Below are 18,673 nucleotides of genomic sequence, written 5' to 3' on the forward strand. Positions count from 1 at the left end.
ATTGTTTATATGCTTAAATGACAGATTAAACTGATTCTTAATGCTTGTTAACTCATGTTTCACTGATGATGATTGGGTTTGAAACTGATTTAGCATAGGAGTTAATGCCTTCATGAGAGGATTAACTTAGTTAGAGATGTTTATGTTAAATGGCTTGCTTGATCATATGATACATTAGCTCATTAGTTTATCACTGAAGGCACCCTAATCCACTATCATGTCTAAGACCTTTCTTATCATCATTCATACATTCTCATCATTTGTCATTGTTTAGTTCTTGTTTAAGCATTTCATTAATCCTTAATCCTGTTTAAGTTTGTAGTTGTCTCTAGATTAATCAAAACCCACTCTTGTTTGCTTGAATTAAGAACTTGATCATATAGCTTAGTGTCTAACACCACATCTGGATTGATAAACCTCTTTGTGCTACATTGACAAGGGGATTGATAGCCCTGAGACCATAAAAAGTCTTATCTATCAATTGGCGCCGTTGCCAAATTGTGGTTTGATTAGCATTAAGCTCTGATCTGTTCTTGAGATCAAGTGCTTACTTTCTTGTTTTTACTGATTCCTTTCAAGTTCTGTTTGTGATTTCAGGTATATGAACACCAGGTCTAGATCAAGAAGCTGCGGTCCTCCTTTTCCTCTAAACGACAACATCAACCTTCTGGTACCAAGGAGGAGAAGAGACAGACGTGGTAGACAACTTGATCAGACTGAGATGGCAGACCAAGGAGATCACGGGGTAGATATGGAACAACCAGTTCAGGAGCAACAAGCTCAAGGTCAGGGAGCTGGTATTGGAGTTGGTCAGGGGTTTCACCAGGGCAATGTTCAGCAGGAACAGGTGCACCACCAACAAGCCTATGTCCACCAGGGACAAGCTCAGGCTCATCAACAGAGGCATCAGGCCAATGTTCAACAAAGACACCAGGTGCACCACCAACCCCACCCTTTCCAACCACAACAAAGAAGATATGAGCAACCCCAAATATATGTTGGCGAGAATGACAGGGCCAATGCTCATCAGTATGGAGCTGGTATTCAGGCACCACCTGTGCAGAACAACAACTTTGAAGTGAAAGCATCATTGCTGAATATGGTCCAGAACTCAAAGTTCCATGGGTTAGCAATGGAAGATCCCTTGGAACACTTGGACCAGTTTGATAAGGTGTGTGATCTGACCAAGATTAATGGAGTTTCAGAAGACAGCTTTAAGCTAAGACTATTCCCATTCAGTCTTGGTGACAAAGCTCATCAATGGGAGAAGAATCTTCCAAGAGGCTCCATTCAAACCTGGGAGCAATGCAAGCAAGCCTTCTTATCTAAGTTCTTCTCCACCTCAAGAACTGCAAAACTGAGAAACCAAATCTCTAGCTTCACTCAGCACAGCAATGAAAGTTTTGGTGAAGCATATGAGAGATTCAGGAGCTACACAAACCAATGCCCACACCATGGGTTTAGTGAGGCTTCTCTTCTCAGCACACTGTATAGGGGAGCTCTTCCCAAGATTAGAAACCAGCTGGATACTGCTTCCAATGGGAACTTTCTGGGTAAAGAGATTCATGCTGCTTTAGAGCTAGTGGAGAACTTAGCATTGAGCAATGATACTTATGGTGAAGACTATGACAGATCAAATAGGTCTGAAAGTTCAAGCTCAGAACAGAGGCTCACCAGAGAAGTTAAGGAGTTGAGGAGTGAATTGGACAAGCTGAAATTCACCACTCAGAAGCCAATGCATTTTGTTGGAGAGTATGAGGAACCTTCTCAAATTTTTGAGAACATAAGTGAAGAAGGTCTTACCCAAGAGGAGCTCAACTACATTGGGAATCAGAGGTTCCAAAGATATCAGTATGGTAATGCCAATCCAAACCTCTCTTACAGGAACACCAATGTAGCTAACCCACAAGACCAGGTCTATCCCAATTCTCAAGCTCCAAAGAACTTTGTTCCCAAGCACAACTTTCAAGGGTCATTCCAACCCAAGAATCAATTTGGTCAGAATCAGAGTTTTGGTCAGCAACAGCAACCATTTCAGGGCACTGGTTACACTTCACAGCAGCCAAAGGCACCACCAGGGTTTGGTCCACCACAGTTCCAACAGCAGGCGCCGGTTCAACAACAGTTTCAGCCACCAATGGTTCAACAGCAGCCACAGATGGGTACAGATATGGTTGGTATTCTGCAACAACTACTTCAGGGTCAACAGACTATGCAGCAGGAAATCAAGGAACTGAAGCAAAACCAAGCATCAAGCTCAAGGAACCAAGGTCACCTACCTGGAAAACCAGAACCCAACCCCAAGGAATATGCCAAGGCCATAACACTGAGGAGTGGCAAGGAGTTACCTGGTATTGAGAACAACAATGTGATCATTGAGGACAATGATCAACCTGAGGGGGAGGCAGCCTTAAAGGATGATCAAGTTGCTGAGAAACCAAGGTCAGAAAAGGGTAAAGAGGTAGCAAAGGAACCAGAACCAGAGAAGAAGTATGTGCCACCACCTCCATACCAACCCAAGCTCCCATTTCCAGGGAGATTTAAGAAGCAACTAGTGGACAAGGCAAGAGCTGTATTTGAGAAGGCACTCAAAGAGACACCACTCACAATGCCTCTCATTGATGCATTCTTAATGATGCCAAAGATGGGGAAGTTTTTGAAGGATGCTATTCTGAACAAGACAAAAGAGCTTCAAGGCATGGTAGTACTAAGTCATGAATGCAGTGCTATCATTCAGAGGAAGTCCATTCCAAGGAAGTTAACTGATCCAGGGAGCTTCACACTCCCCTGTGCCATTGGACCTCTTCTATTCTCTGGATGTCTTTGTGATTTAGGAGCATCAGTCAGCTTGATGCCATTCTCCATAGCACAGAAGCTGGGCTTTAGAGTTTTCAAACCTTCAAAGATTTCTCTTATCCTTGCAGATAGATCAGTTAGATTGCCTGTTGGTATGTTGGAAGATCTACCTGTCAAGATAGGTGGTTTTGAGGTTCCAACAGATTTTGTTGTGCTGGAGATGGATGAAGAGCCAGTAGATCCTCTTATCTTGGGCAGACCATTCTTAGCCACTGCAGGAGCTATTATTGATGTGAGAGGTGGGATAATAGAGCTTCAACTTGGGTCTGAAAAGCTCAAGTTTGATGTGAATGAGATGATGAAGAAGCCCACCATTGAAGGTCAATGTTTCTATGTAGAGACAATGGATCAGTTGGCTGATGAGTTGCTTGAGGAGCTGAACACTGAGGATCCTCTTCAAGCTACTCTAACTCAAGAACAAGGAGACAATGGGCTCTTGGCTGAAGCAAGTGAAGGGTATAAGCTGTATCTGGACAATGCAAGAGAGCTGGGTCCTGAAACAAGGTTTGTGGAGCTGGAACAGAATGGCACTGAGGTTTTTGCAACCCAAGAATCAGTCACCAGCCAAAGCAGCTTGGACCAGGACTGGAATGAGGCTGATGCACCCTCTGTTGAGCTCAAACCTCTACCAACAGGGCTCAGGTATGCTTTCTTAGGACTAAACTCCACATATCCTGTCATCATCAATGATAGCCTATTAGAGGACCAAGAGAGTGCATTGCTGAATGAAATAAGAAAGTTCAGGAGAGCCATAGGGTATTCTTTGGCTGATATTAGAGGGATCTCTCCTGACATCTGCACCCATAGGATCCACCTAGAGGACCAATCTATGTCCTCTATTGAGCACCAACGTAGACTTAACCCCAACCTTAGGGAAGTGGTTAAGAAGGAGATACTAAAGCTTCTTGAGGCAGGGATAATTTACCCAATCTCTGACTCAAGATGGGTATCTCCTGTTCATGTTGTGCCCAAGAAAGGTGGGATCACAGTGGTGAAAAACGATAAGGATGAACTCATAGCTCAAAGAACCATAACTGGCCACCGCATGTGCATTGACTATAGGAAATTGAATTCTGCTTCTAGAAAAGATCATTTTCCTTTACCATTCATTGATCAAATGCTTGAAAGGTTAGCTAATCATCCTTATTTTTGTTTTCTCGATGGGTACTCTGGATTTTTCCAAATTCCCATAGATCCAAGAGATCAAGAGAAAACAACATTCACATGCCCTTATGGCACTTATGCTTATAGGAGAATGCCTTTCGGTTTATGTAATGCACCGGCTACTTTTCAAAGGTGTATGATGCACATTTTCTCTGACATTATTGAAGAGAAAGTTGAGGTGTTCATGGATGACTTTAGTGTCTATGGCTCCTCCTTCTCGGATTGTCTCTCTAATTTGACACAGGTGTTGGAGAGATGTGAGCAACACAGCTTGGTGCTGAACTGGGAGAAGTGTCATTTCATGGTGCAAGAAGGGATAGTTCTTGGGCACAAGATCTCTGAAAAGGGCATTGAGGTTGATAAGGCAAAGGTGGAGGTTATGGTGAATCTGCAAACCCCCACTTCAGTTAAAGGGATAAGGAGCTTCCTGGGTCATGCAGGGTTTTATAGAAGATTCATAAAGGACTTCTCAAGGATTGCCAGGCCCTTAACAAGACTGTTGTGCAAGGAGGTGGATTTCATCTTTGATGCTGAATGTGAAGAAGTCTTTAAGTTGATCAAGGAGGCATTGGTTAGTGCACCAATAGTTCAGGCACCAGACTGGTCCCTACCTTTTGAGGTCATGACAGATGCTTCTGACTTTGCTGTTGGAGCAGTACTTGGACAAAAGAAAGACAAGAAGTTGCATGTGATCTACTATGCCAGTAGAACACTTGACTCTGCCCAAGAGAAGTATGCTACAACTGAAAAGGAAATGCTGGCAATAGTTTTTGCCTTTGATAAGTTCAGAAGCTACCTGGTGGGATCAAAGGTCATTGTGTATACTGATCATGCAGCCCTCAGGTACTTGATGACCAAGAAAGATGCCAAACCAAGGCTGTTGAGATGGGTTCTATTGCTCCAAGAGTTTGATATGGAGGTGCTTGATAAAAAGGGGATTGAGAATGGTGCTGCAGACCATCTCTCAAGGCTGAGGATTGAAGAAAAAGTCCCCATAGATGATGCTTTGCCTGAAGAGTCTCTGATGGTGCTCCATTCATACTTGGAGTTTGAGGAAGTAGAGAGCATTCAAGAAAGGAGGATGCCTTGGTTTGCAGATATAGTGAACTATCTTGCATGTGGGGTGGAGCCCCCTGAATTGGATGCTTACAAGAGAAAAAAATTCTTCAGAGATGTCCAGAGATACTATTGGGATGAGCCCTACCTCTATGTTCTGAACAAGGATCAGTTATACAGAAGATGTCTTGCTGAAGAGGAGATGCAACCTGTGTTGCAGGAATGTCATGGTTCTGCTTTTGGAGGTCACATGGGGGCATTCAAAACTGTAGCAAAGGTTCTTCAAAGTGGGTTCTGGTGGCCTACAATGTTCAAAGATGCCCAATTGGTGGTTTCAGCTTGTGATGCCTGTCAGAGGCATGGAAATATATCTAAAAAAAGTGAGATGCCTCAGAACCCCATTCTAGAAGTGGAGATCTTTGATTGTTGGGGGATTGACTTTATGGGACCTTTTATTTCATCCTTTGGAAATCAATACATACTTGTTGCTGTGGACTATGTGTCCAAATGGGTTGAGGCCATTGCTTCCCCTACCAATGACTCCAAGGTTGTAGTCAAGCTGTTTAAGAGCATCATATTTCCAAGGTTTGGAGTTCCAAGGGTTGTCATTTCTGATGGAGGATCCCACTTTTTGAACAAGACTCTGGAAGGTTTATTGAGAAAGCATGGAGTTAAACACAAGATAGCTACTCCATATCATCCCCAAACTAGTGGCCAAGTGGAGGTATCTAATAGACAAATCAAGGCCATTCTGGAAAGGACTGTCAGCTCAACCAGAAAAGATTGGAGCAAAAGGCTGGATGATGCATTATGGGCTTACAGGACTGCCTTTAAAACTCCAATTGGAACATCACCATTCAGTCTGCTATATGGGAAGAGCTGCCACCTTCCTGTGGAGTTGGAGTACAAAGCTATGTGGGCTGTGAAGTTTCTAAACTTTGATATCAAGACAGCTCAGGAGAAAAGAATCATGCAACTCCATGAGCTTGAGGAGATTAGGCTTGAGGCTTTTGAAAGCTCAAAGATCTATAAGGAGAAGACCAAAGTCCTGCATGACCAAAAGATTTTAAAGAGAGAGTTCAAGTGTGGTGATTTGGTCTTGCTTTTCAACTCCAGACTTAAGTTGTTTCCAGGAAAGCTTAAGTCTAGGTGGTCTGGACCTTTCAAAGTTCTTGAAGTGAGGCCTTATGGTGCCATTGTCTTGGAAGGGAAAAATGGTCAGGAATTTGTGGTGAATGGACAGAGAGTCAAGCATTACTTAGTTTCACAAGGGAAAGAGGAAGCTACATCAGTTCCTCTTCTTGATCCACCAGCCTGTTAACCAGGTTCTCAAAGTCAAACTTAGAGACTTTAAACAAAGTGCTCTTGGGAGACACCCCAAGCTTATCTTTGTACATAGTTCTTCTGATTTCTTCTCTTTTCTTTTATGTTTTAGAACTTTCTGATGGGTTTTGTGAGTTGGTCTCAGGTACTAAGTGATCTTTGGAGGACATAGCTCAGTGATGAATGGAAAGAAGCATGTGAGAGAGCTGAGAGAGGTGTTTAAGGCCAGAAAAACGTTTAAGTCCCAAAAGCTGCGGCCTAGGAGTGCGGGTCAGAAGAGAAGAGCCCAGGCCGCAGCAAGGTTCGGAATTTACTCCGGCCTGGGCGTGCGACCTGGAAAGAGGATGGCCAGGCCGCACAGAAAGAAGAAGGCCCGAAACGTTTAAGTCCCATCTACTGCGGGATGGTTGCGCGGGTCAGAAGAGAGGGAGCTAGGCCGCACGACTATTCGGAATTTACTCCGGCCTGGGCGTGCGACCTAGGAGCGTAGACGCTGAGCCGCACCAAAAAGAAGAAGGCCGAGGGTTCTAAGTGTTAAACCGTGCGACCTGGTGCTGCGGCCTGAAACCCAAGGAGTCTAAGTCGCACGATCGTTCGGAATTTACTGCGGGATGGTTATGCGGCTCAGAAGAACGATGGCCAGGCCGCACAGAAAGAAGGGAAACCCAAAATGCCTAAGTCCCAGAAGCTGCGGGATAGGAGTGCGGGTCAGAAGAAAGATGGCCAGGCCGCAGAAAGACTCGGAATTTACTCCGAGATGGTTGTGCGGGTCAGAGCAGAGGATGACCAGGCCGCAGCATGAAGAGAACGGCCAGAATGCCTAAGTAACAAAAGCTGCGGGATGGTTGCGCGGGTCAGAGCAGAGGATGACCAGGCCGCAGCATGAAGAGAACGGCCAGAATGCCTAAGTAAAAAAAGCTGCGGGATGGTTGCGCGGGTCAGAGCAGAGGATGACCAGGCCGCAGCATGAAGAGAACGGCCAGAATGCCTAAGTAACAAAAGCTGCGGGATGGTTGTGCGGGTCAGAGCAGGGGATGACCAGGCCGCACGAAATTTTTTCCGGTTCTACACCGAGACGGTCACACAGCTCGATCCCGACAGTTCCCGGACGCACAAAAGAGAGAAAGGAGGCCGGTCAATGAGAAAAGGATGGGTCAAAGCCTTGACTGGTCAAAATAGATCTATTGACCACCAGTCCAGAGGCTTGACCCTACCCCACACTCTCTCTTCCTCACTACAAACCCGAGTTTGCAACTATCTCTCACTTTTCTCTCCATTGTTTTCACCATATCTCTCTCATTTCTCCACCAAAATTGTTGATTCAAAGTGCTCTGAGCTCGTTTTTGAGTTGTTAACATCATCCTGATTGCATTTCGAACTTGTTGCATCTTAATCCCAAGGTATTTCGCCCTGTTGAAACTCATCTCTTTCCATGTTCTTCAATGGTGATTTTTTGAACTTTAAAGTGTGGAATCGATTTTGATAGGTTGTTTTAGACCTTGGGATTATTTTTATAAATGCTAGGGTGCTAGATAGTCTTGGAAAACAGAGCACTTTGTTTGTAATTACCTGTTCTTGAATTTTGAAAATTGTTGCAACAATTTTTTTCAAAATTTTGAGACTTTTGTGAGGTTCATCCTTGTACTAACAATATTTTTGAGAATCTCTTGGCAGATGACTGAAAGAACCAACTCTTTGGCCAAGAAGAAGGGCCCTGCATCAAAAGGCAAAGGTTTGGTCTCAGGAACTTCAAAGCCAAGAAACAAAGGTCAAGGTGCAAAGAATACTACAAAGCAAGGAAAGTGTGATCCAGCGCCAAAAAGGACAAGGCCTGAAGGAAGAGCTTTGGTGGTTGCTTCTGGTTCCAAGAAAAAGGGGAAACAGTTGGCTGTGGTATCTGAGAGTGAACAGACTGAAAGTGACTCCGGCAGCTCAGCTGGTGGTTCCCAAGGCACCAATGAAGAGGGATCAAAAAAGTTCAAGAAAACTGAACCAGAAACACCTGATTATCTGGCTAAGTTTCAGCAGATAGAGATCCAGCAAGGGAGATTCCCTGATTTGGACTTTCTGAAGAAGATTGGCCTCTATGAAGATGTCAAGACTTTGCTTGGGAACATGGGTGTTGAGTCACTTTTGGAGATGAGAGAAATCGCTTATGAGCAAGAGTCCCAAGAGTTCTTGGCCTCCTTTGAAGCTTTCATTTACTACCCAAGGGATTCAAGAATCATTCAAGGAGATGGGCTTGGACATGTGGAGTTTACTGTGAAAGGGAAGGAATATTCAGTGTCATTCAGAGAATTGAGTAAGATCTTTGGGTTTTCAACACCTAGAAATGAATTTCTCTCCAACTCGGTCAATCTCAGAAAAGATGAGATCCAACTTCTATGGAGATCAATTGCTTCTGGGAAGTACACAGCTGGAACAGCTAAGGCCTCTTGGATAAGGAATCCAGTTCTGAGATATGTACACAAGATTCTCTCTCACAGCTTCTACTTCAAGATTGATGTTGGAAGAGTTCACAAAGGAGATCTGCTGCTTCTAGGTGTAGGGCTGAGGCCGCTGATGCCAACACATGAAGATGGGGAACCCTATGTAGGGTATGAATACCCACTTTGCCTTGCATCTCAATTAGCAAGGTCTTTGATGTTCTACAAAAAGTGCATGTGGGATTCTACAAACAAAGATGCAAAGCTGACCCATGGATGGGTGGTAACAAAGATCTTGAAAGCCATGGGGTATAGATTCAAGGAGAACAAGGCAAAGTTTGATCTGATTAATGAAGCACATTTGTGTAGGATTGGCTTTCTCCAAGGAAGAGTGGGTACCAAGGCAGTCTACAACTTCAAGACACTCATCAGTGAGCCAGCCCAAGTTCTCCTACCCAATCCCTCCATCACCACAGTCCAAGTTAAAAGGAACATTCACTTCTTCTTGCTGAAGGAAGAGCTGTACAATGTCCAAACTGATCCACCAATCCTCACATACAGGCAAGCTTGCAGAGAAGAAGCCTCCAAGGGAAAGAAAGCAACCGCTGAAGATGCTACCACAAGTGCAGCTGGTGCTCACGATGCTGATCTGCCTCCACCTCAAAAACGTTTTGGTGGAAACAGATATCACTTTGATGATTACAACTGGGAGGAACCAGGCACTTCAGGGTTCAGAGCTCAACAGAAGATTGGTATTCTCCAACAATGGTGCAAGTACCAAGACAAAACCATCCACAAGATGGCCAAGTGCATCAAGGAGATGAAGAAGAGGATCAAGAAGCTTGAAAACCCTTGCAAAGGTGGGGCTCCAGCACCAGTTTCACCAAGGAACAGAGAGGAAGTTGGGGAGAGTTCCATGAACTGCACAGCCTTGGTCGCATATGGAACCACTTGGGTAGATCTTGACGACGGGAGTGATGAAGCCAGCCACCATTCTTGGGAAACACCGTCAGGCCACACATCGAACCCCTCCTACTCATTGGGGTCTGATTTCAACAGCCACTAGGTAACACTCAAAACCTTGTAAATAGCATGTAGACTTTCTTTTCCTTTTGCATTTTGCTTGTTTGCTTTGGTTTCACTTCTTTCTCATACTTTTATAACACAAGGGACTGTGTTATTTAAGTGTGGGGGAGGAGTTTCATCCTTTACTAACCATGTTTTCTATTTTCTCACTTTACACTTTGAGTCTTGAGTCACATTCTAGTTGCATAGTCATCTAAGTGCATATAAAAACCAAAAAAATGGAAAAATCTGAAAAATTTTCACAAAAAAATGATCATGCATTTGCATATAGGTTGCATCTTGCAAGGAGTAATGATAGGTTTTCTAGAGAGTACATCACTTTGAGAACTTGAATTGAATATGCTTGTGAATCTTTTTCTATGCTTGCAAAGTCTGAAATCTTTTTCTATGCTTGCAAAGTCTGAAATGATTTGAATCTGAGAAGCAAGTTTGAATTAAACTCAACTTGAAAATATCTTGTGATGCATTGTTTGAAAAAGCTTGTGGATACCAATATACATACTTGAGCTAGAACCACTGTTTTTACCACTCTTTTCCTTAGCTCAAGTAGCTGAATCCACATCATGGATCAGTTCCCACACCTTGAACCCATCCTTCTTTTAAGCCAATGTTTGTGTGTGAATTGAAAGGCCACCTTGGATCAAACTTAGCAGAAAATGTTAGGTTTAGAGCGACAAGGGCAGGTCTCATTGAGTGCTGTGTTCCAACATCAAGGAACTGAGAGTTTTGGCGAGGAATAAGTGTGGGGGAAAAGACTTTTTGGTGAGTGGAAAAAGGTGAGATGAGTGGAAAGAGAGAGTGAAAATAACTAGGGGAATGAAAGAAAAAGAAGTCAGTCTTGGTGTTTTGAGAAAGTGAGCTCTGGTTTGTTGAAAAGAAAAATCTAGCCTCTAAGTGAAAAAGAAAGAAAAGAAGCCAAAAGCTCAAATGTTTTGATAAGAAAGAAAGAAGAGGCTAGAAGTTGTAAAAGAAAAAGAGCTGTGTAAAGTTTGAGTTCCAAGACTTGAGAGTGAAAGTGAAGAACAAATCCCCTAGTGAGAGAAAAATGAGTGTGAAAAGTGAGGTCTTTGAGCAAGAGAGGAAGCTTTGAGTAGAGGGTGGGGAGTGATGAGTCTTTGCCCTTGTATGCATAGGTTGCTTTTTACCTTTAGCATTCTGCCAAAGTTTGATCATTCATAGAGAGATCCCTTTGCTGCATTTAACCCACTTGAACACTGATGAGATCATTTTAATCTCATAGCCTCTCCCTAGCCAAGCCAGCTTGTTTAAACCTTGCATCATGAGATCCACCTGATAAAAGCTTAATGAATGTGAAAGAGTTGAGAGAGAGAAGAACTTGTGGAGATTCCTTGCTGAGTTGACATATATCTGAGTATGGCTTTGCATTGCATAATTGAGCATGAACTTGAATTCTCATTGTGATCACTTCTCTCAAAAAGAAAATGTGAACTCCCATTGCATACAACCTCTTTCTCTCATTTGCTCTTTTTGCTTGAGGACAAGCAAAGAACAAGTGTGGGGGAGTTGATATGTTCATAATTTGCATCATTTAGGTTGCATAAATCATTCCAAATCATGTTTTATTTCATGTATTTTAGGTCCTTAGGGTTTGTTTTAGAACTTAGGAGATGCATTAGGTCCCAATGAGTCTTTGCATGTTTTGAGTGTCTATCAGGTGATTATGGAGCTGAAAAGATGAATCCAGGAGGTGGAATGGTGAGCAGAGCTTGAAAAAAGTGGAAAACTTGAGTCTATGGAGGTTATCGGCCATTCTCGCTGGCCAGGAAGGTTTTACCGGCCATTTTCATGTACCGCGGGAAGCTTTACCGGCCATTTTCACGTACCGCGAATTAAGTATATCGGCCAAAATCTCCGGGTGCGAACGAGTCTCAGAAATCACCTGTCCGGGGAGCCTTCCGGTCCGATTCAGATGGCGGGTCCTTCATAGAAGTTGGAGAGCATTGAAGCACGGTCTCATAGCAATTGGAATCGTAGAATTCGGACGCGTGAGCAGAGAGATAAGCTCGTCGGAAGAAACCCCTGTCTCGCAGGTATTCCGGACCGAGCAGATCAGTTCTGAAGGATGCGAAGGACGGTGCACTTCCAGGCCGATTCAGCTTCCGGGTCCTTCATGAGAATCAGAGACATTTGAGTCTTCTTTCCAGAACGTCCAAGAGCATTCAATTCGGATCTATGAGCAGGAAGATACGGCCTCCGGAATGGACACATGTCTAGACGCCTCTCTCTGGTCGTATACATGCACTGCAAAGATGTGCCCTCCAGGAAGCCTTCCACCTCCCAAGCACTGAAACTTCCTTCACAAAAGTTGGAGATAAATGAGTCCTCTGTCTTCTGCAACCGAAATCATTCAATTCGGACAAGTATCACAGGAGTTACACTCTCCGGAATGCAAAGTGATCTAAGCTGCTCTGGATGCTGCGAGATGGTCTTGCGACTTGGTTAACCCGCAGGCCTGAAGATGAACGCCTGAATGCTGATGCTGCGAGTTGAAATGTGCGGGTAAACTATCACTGGAAGAGGTCTGGAGCTCCCGAGCAAGAGAAATGCTAAGTCCACAATCGTGCGACTTAGGCATGCGAGTCATCCGTGCCTGGATCTATGCCGCACGATCACTCGGAATTCACTCCGACTTGAGCCTGCGACCTAAGTGCAATAGAGACCAACCCGCACAGTTTCTACATCCCCCAGAAACCGGCTCAGCCCTGCGAGTTGGAGAGGAAGGAGACCATGCCGCAGAAACACTCGCAATTTACTCCTAGATAGGCGTGCGGCTCCGACAAGGTGATTCAAGCCTCACAAGACAAGTCTTCATCTACTGCGACTTAGGTGTGCGGCCTGGGACATACTGAACCGACCCGCAGCTTTTCCCACTTTATCCATTAAAGCCGGGTCAGGACCCGGTTTGTTCCGGGCTGACCCGGTTCGTTTTTAAGAAGGTATAAATACTTTTTAGGGTTTTTTGGGGGAGAACTAAGTTTTATTCCCTTTGTCTCTTGCCTCTTTTGTGAAAAAGACTCCATTAAGAAGAGAAATATCTATTTTTGAGTGTTGAATCAAGAGAGTTTTAAGAGATCTGGGTGTTTAAAGCTGTTTACTTTTGAATCTATCATCTCTATCTCCATTTCTCATCATTAATCATGCTAATCTTCTCAACTTGCAAAGGTTTAAGAGAGATTAGTATGATTAGTGAGTAATCCCATATTAAGGTCTTAGATATGTAGATTAGGGTGCTTAAGTGGTAGATTAGCGAGCTTAGGGGTTAGATCATGCATATTCCATTCTCTACAACTTGTTCTCTATGCTAGATCCATACAAATCATATGTGGTCTAGATTCTGGGCATTTCATGCACCAAAAGTGTTTGATGAAATGCCTGAACCAAAGTTGTTAGAGGTTTAAGTGTTATTCATCATGGGAATGATTGTTTATATGCTTAAATGACAGATTAAACTGATTCTTAATGCTTGTTAACTCATGTTTCACTGATGATGATTGGGTTTGGAACTGATTTAGCATAGGAGTTAATGCCTTCATGAGAGGATTAACTTAGTTAGAGATGTTTATGTTAAATGGCTTGCTTGATCATATGATACATTAGCTCATTAGTTTCACTGAAGGCACCCTAATCCACTATCATGTCTAAGACCTTTCTTATCATCATTCATACATTCTCATCATTTGTCATTGTTTAGTTCTTGTTTAAGCATTTCATTAATCCTTAATCCTGTTTAAGTTTGTAGTTGTCTCTAGATTAATCAAAACCCACTCTTGTTTGCTTGAATTAAGAACTTGATCATATAGCTTAGTGTCTAACACCACATCTGGATTGATAAACCTCTTTGTGCTACATTGACAAGGGGATTGATAGCCCTGAGACCATAAAAAGTCTTATCTATCAGGGTCCTTAAAACGCTAAGTGTGGTCCAAGACCATTTCTACTGGCCACATCTCAGAAAGGAAGTAGAACGGATTTGCCATAGGTGCACGGTATGTAAGCTTGCCAAAGCCCGCAGCCAAGGCGCAGGTATGTATACTCCGTTAACCATTCCAACCGAGCCATGGACCGACATCTCAATGGACTTTGTCCTCGGGTTGCCTAGAACCCGCCGAGGTAAGGATTCTATCTTTGTCATAGTCGATCGGTTTTCTAAAATGGCCCACTTTGTTCCATGCCATAAAACTGACGATGCCTCAAACGTAGCTGATCTGTTCTTTAGAGAAATCGTTCGCTTGCATGGAGTCCCTAGAACTATCGGGTCCGACAGAGATACTAAGTTCCTAAGTTATTTCTGGAAGACTCTTTGGGCTAAGCTAGGAACCAAACTATGTTTTTCCACAACTTGTCACCCTCCGACCGACGGTCAAACAGAAAAGGTCAATAGGACCTTGTCAGCTCTTTTACGATCGGTTATTAAAAAGAACCTTAGGACTTGGGAGGATTGTCTACCTCATGTTGAGTTTGCTTATAACCGTGCTATTCACTCTACCACTCTGTTCTCACCATTTCAGTTAGTCTATGGTTTTAATCCTCTTACGCCCTTGGATATAACCCCTTTACCATTGAATGAGCGTGAAAGCATGGATGGGAAAAAGAGAGCGGACTTGGTGAAGAAGATGCACGAAAAAGCAAGACAAAACATCGAAAGGAAAACAGAGCAATTCCAGAAATACGCCAACAAAGGAAAGACCAAAAAGGTGTTTGAGCCCGGAGATCAAGTGTGGATCTACCTAAGGAAAGAGAGGTTTCCGGAAGAAAGAAAGTCTAAACTTATGCCGAGAGTGGACGGACCATTCACTATTCTGGAGCGGATTAACAACAACTCTTACAAGATCGATCTCCAAGGTAAGTATTCCGTCAGTTCTAGTTTTAATATTTCTGATATCATTCCTTTTCATGCAGATGAAGCAGACTTGAGGACAAGTCCTTTTCAAGAGGGGGGGGGATAATAGAATCATGGAACCGATGGAAACAAAGGACGAGACACAAGTCGAGGTTCAGGCCGAGGAACAAGACCAAGCTATCGACCCTGATGATGTCCTGGTCGTGCCAGCCGGTCCAATGACCAGGTCACGTACCAAAATGCTTACGGGAGCGATCCAGCGTGTGCTTACCGGTCTTAGGAGCCAAAGCCAAGTAACAGACCCAACACCAAATCACAAGGCCATGACCATAATAATGTACTCAGGTCCGAACTAGCCTGGTTGGGGTGCTGTTTTAATACTCTTTTTCCTTGCATTCGGGTTTGTCCCACTGGGTTTACCGAATGGGGTTTTAACGAGGTTAAAGCATCACCCATCTCACGAACATGGTTCGTTCGCGTCTTGATACAACGTTTAGAAGTTCAAGAGTTATTGAGAGGATGCGAAGGGTCATTCAGGAAGTCTGATCGTTATTCAACGTTTTTCGTTTTCATTTAATTTCTTTTATTTCCCTATGTATGACAGATGGTCTTCTTATGCCTCTATATAAAGGCATCGTTGTACTCAGACTGAAATCATCACTTTTCTCTTAATAAAATTTTCCTTTGAGTTTTCTCTTTGTTCTTGGTGAACTTTTCGATATTTGGTGGTTAGCCATTTGATCGTTCTGGTTTATCAAGTAGTTTACATCCTGCTTGACGCAGCCTTCGTTTACAAAGAGTGAGAGAGAGTTCGTAGTCATAGCCGGGGCTTGGGGATTTTCGGGACTTGTCTCACATCCTAACATCCAATATCGCGACCTTGTTCCTCTTTGTTCCATCCCCTCGTTTTCGTTCTTTCTCAGAAATTGGGCCTAAGGATATTCGGGTTTACGCCCACGCCTTAGCATCTCTTTCTCTGAAACGATCCGGAATCAAGGATCTATCAACCGCCACCGAGCCAAGTGTGTGACAATTCTAGGACGGTTCTTATCACCATGAATTCGTACTGAAACAACTAAGTCTCTGTGGATCGATACCCTAAGTACTACAGCGCACATCTGTGCACTTGCAGAAATTTGGGGGTTATAAATTTAAAATCTGAAGCTTAGTAGAACGAACCAATACCCCGTTTACAAACCACAATCAGTCATGCACCTCAGCTGGGATACGAAGGTCGTCAGGGTCGGGCACTGGTAGGATTTTGCCACTAACTGTTGCACTCCAAATTGATTTCTTAAGAATTGGATCAACCAAACTGCTGTACTCCACTTGACGAAGCCTAGCCGCGGCCATTGCATGTCGGCAAGGGTATTTCAATATCTGAAACTCTAGACATGAGCATTTTTTGTTTAGAAGATCTACATGCCACCGTTGATAACACCGGATTTTGACCATTTTTATGGATCACTTTAATGTCTTTTACAGGTGTTTTTACTCCATTTTCAAAGGTTTTCAAAGGATTTCTATGTTTTCGGATTTTAAAAGACTTTTCAGGTAATTTGGGATAAAGAGGCACAAAATGGAACAAAAAGACTCTTTTGGATAAATGCAGACCGTCAGAACTCTCATGGAGAGACGAAGACCTTCTCACTGTCTGATCACCCTCAAAATTGGACAACTTATAGAAGAATCAACCAGCTTTCAAATGCACTTGGTCTGGAGACATTCCAACGGTTGGATCTCAAGATATTCCATCAGCCCCGGAGCCACTCAAAGATGGCCAGCAAATCACGCGACCGCGGCCACCAGCCCATTCCCCGCGGTCACAAGCTTCCCGACCGGGGCCAACCACCTATTTCCCGCGGTCACGTTACTCCCGACCTCGGTCGGCCAACTCCGAATTAAAGCCCATATTTCTGAAGCCCAAAGTCATTTCTCAGCCTCAATTCCGGAACCCTAGAGACCATGGAGTATTGAAGACTATAAATACTTGTCATTTAGGTCGTTTTTAGAGACCACCTTCATACTTTTACAGAAACCCTTTTCTTTTGGCCGTTTTATGCGATTTTTATAGAAGATTGTTCAAGTCTGAGTTCTTCAATAGAGAAGCTTTCTTTCATCTCTTTTCTTTACTGTTTTTGATTGCTTTTATTAAAACCAATGATGATGTCGACCTCAGCCATGTCTGAGTAGATCCCGAGTTGGGCTTAGGGTTCCCGAAAGGGGCTCTCATATTCGATTAAGACATCTAGGTTTATAGATCTGGGATTTTAACTTTATTCTCTGTTTATTCTCGTTCTTATTGCATGTATGCCTGATTGATCACCTAGTATCTGATCTAGATAGTTAGTGTTGCGAAAGTTTTCATTAAGTATCAGACCTAGAATGAAACAGGCAATTTTTCCGTAGGAGTGGAAACCTACCTGCGGCGAGATCGTGAGTATTGATGAGTCTTGTGCAGCTCTTGCGTTCTCTCCCTTCCAGGGCCAGAGTGGAAACCTACTGGTCAGGGTTGCGAGAAACAGTTGGTTATGATCACGACAATGACGTAGTCATACCGCCGTACTCTAGCTCTAGAACCCTATATTTCGATATCCGTCAATCCCAATCTATCATCCCTAGTGTTAAAACCGATTATGATCCCTGTAGAGTTCCCGAAAGCTCAGCGTTTTTAGCCATAGTTTACAAACCAATCGATTTTTACTTGCTTATTTAGATCTGCATTTCAATAGCTTTAGTTCGATATTTTGCTTGCTTTATTTGCTTTCCATTCGATTTTTCTACTTGCTCTTTAGGATAGATTTATTTGCTTTCTTTCGTTTTAGTTTAATCTGTGACACACAACCAACCTCTGAAACCAATCTAGTCTAGAAATAAAGTTAGAAACCGTAGAAGAATACCAGACACACAAATCTCTGTGGATTCGATCCCTAAATACTACAACTGATTAGCTGTGCACTTGCGGCTTTCATTTGTTTTTGCTAAGGGTAAAACTTGTTCCCTCACGCAGTTGACACGCATCAGCCGTACACCTATGAACTCAGAACTGACTTCAACCTCCCACGCAGAAATGCCTTGAACCGATAGTGCAGCAGATTTTTCAAGCTGCAGGTTCATTAACTTGTCAACTTCTTCTGGAATGTCACCATCCATCTTTTGAATTTTATCTCTTCTGCATTCAAGCCACCTACTTAACATTCGCATGATAAATTCTAGCATTGCAACGATTGGACTGTCTCTTGCTGCAAATAGTGCATTGTTCAGAGACTCCGCAATGTTACTGGAGGTCATATTATACCTCTGACCAGAAAAGTGTGATCTAGTCCACAGCGGAAGAGGGATTTTTTCCATGTACTCCCAACAACGATAGTCAACATCCTTCAGCCTTGCGTATAGTCTCTTGAAGTTAGAAACTGTGAACGCTTCTCCAGCCTTTTCAACCAAACCTTTCTGACCGGAACCTTTGTATTTACTGTGAACAGTTCTCTGGATATGGACAAGACATGCACCGTATGTGCCTGTGGATACCATTTCTTTTTAGCTTTGGCAATTCCACCGTGCCTATCCGAGATAATAGAAAGATCAGAGGAATCTGGAATAATGTCTACCAACTTCTCAAAGAACCACCTCCATGTCTGGTAAGACTCTGCATTGACAACGGCGAACGCTATTGGAAAAACCTGGTAATTAAAATCTTGTCCACTGGCCGTTAATAGACAACCCTGATACTTACCAATAAGGGGAGTTCCATCAACAACAACTACCGGTTTCAAATGTTTCCATCCAGATATACACGCAGCCAATGCCACAAATACGAACTTAAACCTTGTCATACATTTTCCATCTTTTTCATCTCTCTCAGTTGACAAATGCGTTATGGTGCCGGGGTTAGCATACTTGA

The 18,673-nt window shown here is 43.3% G+C and overlaps 1 non-coding gene across 1 annotated transcript; it reads right to left on the reverse strand.

Annotated features, from left to right (window-relative positions):
• Positions 1-1,354: 1,354 nt before the first annotated feature.
• On the reverse strand, positions 1,355-1,461 carry LOC112085541. The gene has a single exon (XR_002898844.1). It is a non-coding gene; the product is annotated as a small nucleolar RNA R71 (small nucleolar RNA).
• Positions 1,462-18,673: the final 17,212 nt, after the last annotated feature.

Source organism: Eutrema salsugineum, unplaced genomic scaffold (assembly GCF_000478725.1).
Source record: "Eutrema salsugineum unplaced genomic scaffold, Eutsalg1_0 scaffold_3, whole genome shotgun sequence".
In the NCBI taxonomy this organism is placed as follows: Eukaryota; Viridiplantae; Streptophyta; class Magnoliopsida; order Brassicales; family Brassicaceae; genus Eutrema; species Eutrema salsugineum.